The sequence below is a fragment of the Schistocerca piceifrons genome, chromosome 4 (assembly GCF_021461385.2).
Source record: "Schistocerca piceifrons isolate TAMUIC-IGC-003096 chromosome 4, iqSchPice1.1, whole genome shotgun sequence".
Classification (NCBI taxonomy): domain Eukaryota; kingdom Metazoa; phylum Arthropoda; class Insecta; order Orthoptera; family Acrididae; genus Schistocerca; species Schistocerca piceifrons.
Genome location: NC_060141.1, coordinates 762766202 through 762771464, shown reverse-complemented (window position 1 = coordinate 762771464; position 5263 = coordinate 762766202). Strand labels below are relative to the sequence as shown.

Below are 5263 nucleotides of genomic sequence, written 5' to 3'. Positions count from 1 at the left end.
TCATTTGTTATATTCCATGATCTGTCTTCCCCCGCCGCTTTTACCCTGTGTAGTTCCCTCTAGTACCATGGAAATATATTTTCCATATATCTGTATCTTTGCTGATTATGCGTAGAACCTCCTCATTGCTAATCTTATTAATCCACCTAATTTTCAGCAACTTCCTGCACACCTTACACCTATTTTTCTGAGAATTTCGAATATCTTGCACCATTTTACAAACTTTTTCTAGGTCTACAAGTCCTATGAGCGTGTCTTAATTTTCCTTAAGTCTTTCTTCCATAATAAAGTGCGACGTCAGATCTGCCTCTGTGATGCCTTTATCTTCCTATAGCCCAACTGAACATCATCTACCTGTTTCTCAATTTTCATTTCCACTCTTCTGTATATTATTCTTGTCAGCAATTTTGCTGCGTGAGCTATTAGCTGACTGTACGATAGTTTTCACACTTATCCGCCATTGCCGTGTTCGGGATTGTGTGCGATATGTTTTTCCGGTAGTCGGCTAGTGTGCCTGCAACTTGCATAGTCATTCGGTTGTCACATCCCCCAATGATTTCAGCAATTCCAAAGGAATATTTAAGAGCGCGTCCTGAAAAATAACGCCTCCGAATTTTTATGGGAAAACTGGCAACGTTTTTTAAATAACACAAACGTTATTAACATTATACTTTATTCTTCACATTTCCATATTTGGAGCCCTGTGGCATTAGAAGCATCCGAACTGCAGCGTGTCACATGGCTGTGTTCAATGTAATTACGTCGGTGCGTGAGAAACAGGCTCTTCGAATTCGAAACTCGATTACATCGAGTTTCGAATTCGAAGAGCCTGCTCGTCCTCTCTTTCAGCATGACAATGCCTCACTGCTCACGAGCGCTCCGGCATCTGCACCAGTCCGACGCCTTGGAGTCACTGTCATCAGTCATCCTACATACTGTCCCGAGTTGGCCCCATCCGATTTTATTCTGTTTCCTGAACTTAAAGAACGCCTTGGCAGAGGTGAACCGGTGCAAGTAGAGGTGAGGTTGTGGCTGCATCAACGAAATTTAACAGTTTTCACTTAAATAATTCGGAGGTATTACTTTTCAGCGCACCCGCGTATGCCTCCCGCCTTATTAATCGCAAATCTTCTAAGGCTCTGTTAAATTCTGCCCTTAATACTGGATCATCCATGTCATCTACATCGACTCCCTGTTCTTTTTCTGTTATGTCAGCGGAGAATTCCTCCTCCTCGTTGAGCATCCACCAGCTCTCTCCTCTGCGTTAAACACTGGGATTTCTCTTGCACTCTTAAAGTTGGCTGCTTAAATTTCATGAAATTTGATTTCACTTTTCTATAAACTGAGTCTGTTCTTCCGACGACCATTTCTCTTTCCATTGTTTCACGTTTTTCCTGCAACTGTTTCTACTTCCTGTTTGTTTAATTCGAAAGATACTTATACTGCTGTCTTTTCCTAAGGATTTTTGTATCCCCTTCTTTCGTTGATCAACTGAAGTATTTCTTGTTCCCCAGCATTTCTTCACTGTTACCTTCCTTGCACCTATACTTGTCTGTCTAACTTCTGTGGCTGTCCTTTTTAGACATGTCCGTTCCTGCTGTGTTCATTATCGGAGTATTTATAGCCGTACAGAACTTCAAACGTATATCACTATTCTTCAGTACTTCATTATCCCACTTTTTTCCACCTTGAATCTTCCTGAAGATTCTCTTAAACTTCAGTTTATTCTTCATCTTTACTAAATTGTGATCTGAATTTATATCTGCTCTTGGGTGTACCTTACAATCCAGTATCCGAATTGGGGGTCTGTGTACGACCATGAGGTAATCCAGTTGGCATCTTCCCGTGTCGCCATGCCATTTCTAAGTATACGATTGCGGAACAGTGTAAATGCTTGAAACCTGGTTGTAGGTAACCAGAGAGCGCACAGGATAAGGTTAAGTTTGTGGATGGGGCCGTAGACAGTTGCTGTGGGTTACACAATCAAACAATACGTCTGAAAGTCCTAGTTAGAGAAAACTTGAGATGATTTCTGGGCCGAAGGCCCAAAACCACACAGCAAACACAAGAACGGCTGAAGACCTGGCTTAGAAATCAAAAGCAATTAAAAATAAAAGGTAAACAATTAAAAAAACAATTAACGGCTGAAGGCCTACACTACACGTCTGAAGCACAACTATAATTAAGACTCATTAATAAACTATTTTTTAAGCAAGAAAATTTCTTTTTAATCTTACAACAGAATGGCCGAAACCTGATTAACTTATTGCACTGCTGAAGGTCACAAACAAATCTGGAACAACGGTTGAAGGCCTGAACAACAAGTCAGATAAATAATTTAGAATAAACACCTTGCTTCTTATATAAAAAAAAATCCTTTAGAGAATACACACGGCTGAAGGCCTTTTTAAGGCTCAAATGGCTCTGAGCACTATTGGACTTAACTTCTGAGATCATCACTCCCCTAGAACTTAGAACTACTTAAACCTAACTAAGCTAAGGACATCACACACGTCCATGCCCGAAGCAGGATTCGAACCTGCGACCATAGCGGTCGCACTGTTCCAGACTGTAGCGCCTAGAACCGCTCGGCCACTTAGGCCGGCCCTTATTAAGGGGTTCACGCAAATCCTGAATCACGCTGAAGTCCACACATAACACATGGAACAACTAAAGGCCTAGCCGGCCGGTGTGGCCGAGCGGTTCTAGGCGCTTCAGTCTGGAACCGCACGACCGCTACGGTTGCAGGTTCGAATCCTGCCTCGGGCATGGATTTGTGTGATGTCCTTATGTTAGTTTTAAATAGTTCTAGGTTTAGAACTAGGAATAGTTCTAGGTTTAAATAGTTCTAAGTCCTAGGGGAGTGATGACCTCAGATGTTAAGTCCCATAGTGCTCGGCCGGCCGCGGTGGTCTCGCGGGTATGGAAGAGCAGTTGCCGGCCGGAGTGGCCGAGCGGTTAAAGGCGCTCAGTTCGGAACCGCGCGACTGCTACGGTCGCAGGTTCGAATCCTGCCTCGGGCATGGATGTGTGTGATGTCCTTAGGTTAGTTAGGTTTACGTAGTTCTAAGTTCTAGGGGAGTGATGACCACAGAAGTTAAGTCCCATAGTGCTCGGAGCCATAGTGCTCAGAGCCATTTGAACCATTTGAACTAAAGGCTTAGGGCCTGGATTACAAACAATTTCAGATACAACAATTTCTAAAAATTAAAAACTTTTTTCTCAAACAACCAACGTTCAAAATTTTTAATTTAACACAGCTGAAGGCCTTTATGTATATATATTTTTTAAAAAAACCTGAATTAATACACAGCTTAAGACCTCGCACAATACTTCAACTAAATGAAAAATCACAATTTATAACAAACAGAACAAGTGGTGCTCAGAAGTGTTCCAAGGGTCGGCCTGGGAAGGTAGCTCAAACGCAAAGTGAGGTGAGACAGGCAGTCAACAGTTGAAGTTAGGTAATCGGATCGCAACTCAAACTAGGAACGGCCCAAGGACCGACCAACAATTTAACGAATTCCCTTCCGTCTGACCAACGGCATAACGATGGAGAATATCGGCCGAAGACGAGAAAATGAACAGCACTACGCCTCCAGAAATTGACGTCTAAAAACAGCCATGGGAACAATAACCACGCTAAGAAAATATGAACCAAACAACTTAAAAGGGCCGGCCGGGGTGGCCGAGTGGTTCTAGGTGCTACAGTCTGGAACCGCGCGACCGCTACGATCGCAGGTTCGAATCCTGCCTGGGGCATGGTTTTGTGTGATGTCCGTAGGTTAGTTAGGTTTAAGTAGTTCTAAGTTCTAGGCGACTGATGACCTATAGCGCTCAGAGCCATTTTGGACTTAAAAGGCTGTCGAACAACACGACGAGGAAAAGGCACACTGCCTACAAACTTCGCTAACGACCAGGGCAGGTAACTGGAGCGTTAACGTCCACAGGGCAGAAAATACCGCTGGTGCACTTCACTGTTAAGTAACAGTCAATGAATAATTAATCACAATATAGGAAGGCGGCTGCAAGATTTCGTCGACTCCAACACATGATATGTTGCTGCTAGCCCGAACGGCCAAGGGGGGAACAACCCGCAAATGAATGAAGAGATGTCACAATACTTGAGGTTTCATAAGGTTAATTGGTCACTCAACTTCAGCGTCCAGGTTTGGTGGGCAACGAACTTTGTCGCTCTCGCAGCTAGCAGTCCCGGCCTGGGCTCGTGCCACAGAGACTTCCTCGCTGCTCCGTCCCAATGGACCGACTCAATCCAGCACGCAGACAGCATTAAAATAACTGCTCATTCAAAACACACAAGGCTGACATGGTCCCGCGAAAACACTTCCACAAACAACTTGAACAATACTAAAACCAGTGACTGTGGAACAACAAGAACGAATCACAAGTCGACACACACAGAGAACCCAGAAGCGGTCGGCGATGAAATACACGTCATCCGATGAGACGACCGACCAAAAGACCAACCAAGGTCGTTCACACTCAAGTCATGTGTGTTGGCAGGCGAGTCATGGCTGTTCGTACTTCACTGCTGCTCCGCCCCAACTCCTTCGGACGCAGGACGACCAGGAGACACTGACTAGGATCCAACCATGCAGAGGGAAGACTGGCCCATTGGCCACCCGACATCTCTGCACAAGGAAGGAACTGACCCAAGTCCCGCAAGATGATCAATGAAGGGGCCCAGAAGCGATCAGCAGACCAAAAACACGTCACCCGATGAGTCGACCGACCGAACGACCAACAAACGGTCGTCCACACTCAAGTCTCCTTCTGTCGGACAGTACATGTGTGTCCCCATTGGTCGAGGGATAAGTGGCTGTGCAGACCTCACTGGAGCTCCACGCCCCACTGAACTACCCACACACCACGATCCGGAAATACTAGCTGTCGCTCCAAAGATAGTACAACAGTGGTCTTATAGACATCGCTGCTGCTGCCACTCATGGGCAATGTCAAATAATAAACGGCACGAACACGAGTCGCGCACAGCCCATTGCTATTCCTCCTCTCTCATTCCTACTACCAGGCCCATGCTTTCCTGTAAACCAATCTTCCACTCCATCCTCTAGTACAGCGTTTGGATGACCCATGACTGTTGCATTCTCATCTCCCTTTACTTACTGAATCACACGTTCCATATCCACTTGTGCCTTTTCTATTTCTTCATTTTTTGCTTCTGATGTCGGCATGTATGATTTAACTACTGTTGTTGGTATTGGTTTACTGTCGATTGTGACAA

At 44.9% G+C, this 5263-nt stretch overlaps 1 non-coding gene across 1 annotated transcript; it reads left to right on the top strand.

Annotated features, from left to right (window-relative positions):
• Nucleotides 1-2940: 2940 nt before the first annotated feature.
• On the top strand, nucleotides 2941-3023 carry Trnap-cgg. The gene has a single exon. It is a non-coding gene; the product is annotated as a tRNA-Pro (tRNA).
• The last annotated feature ends 2240 nt before the right edge of the window (nucleotides 3024-5263 follow it).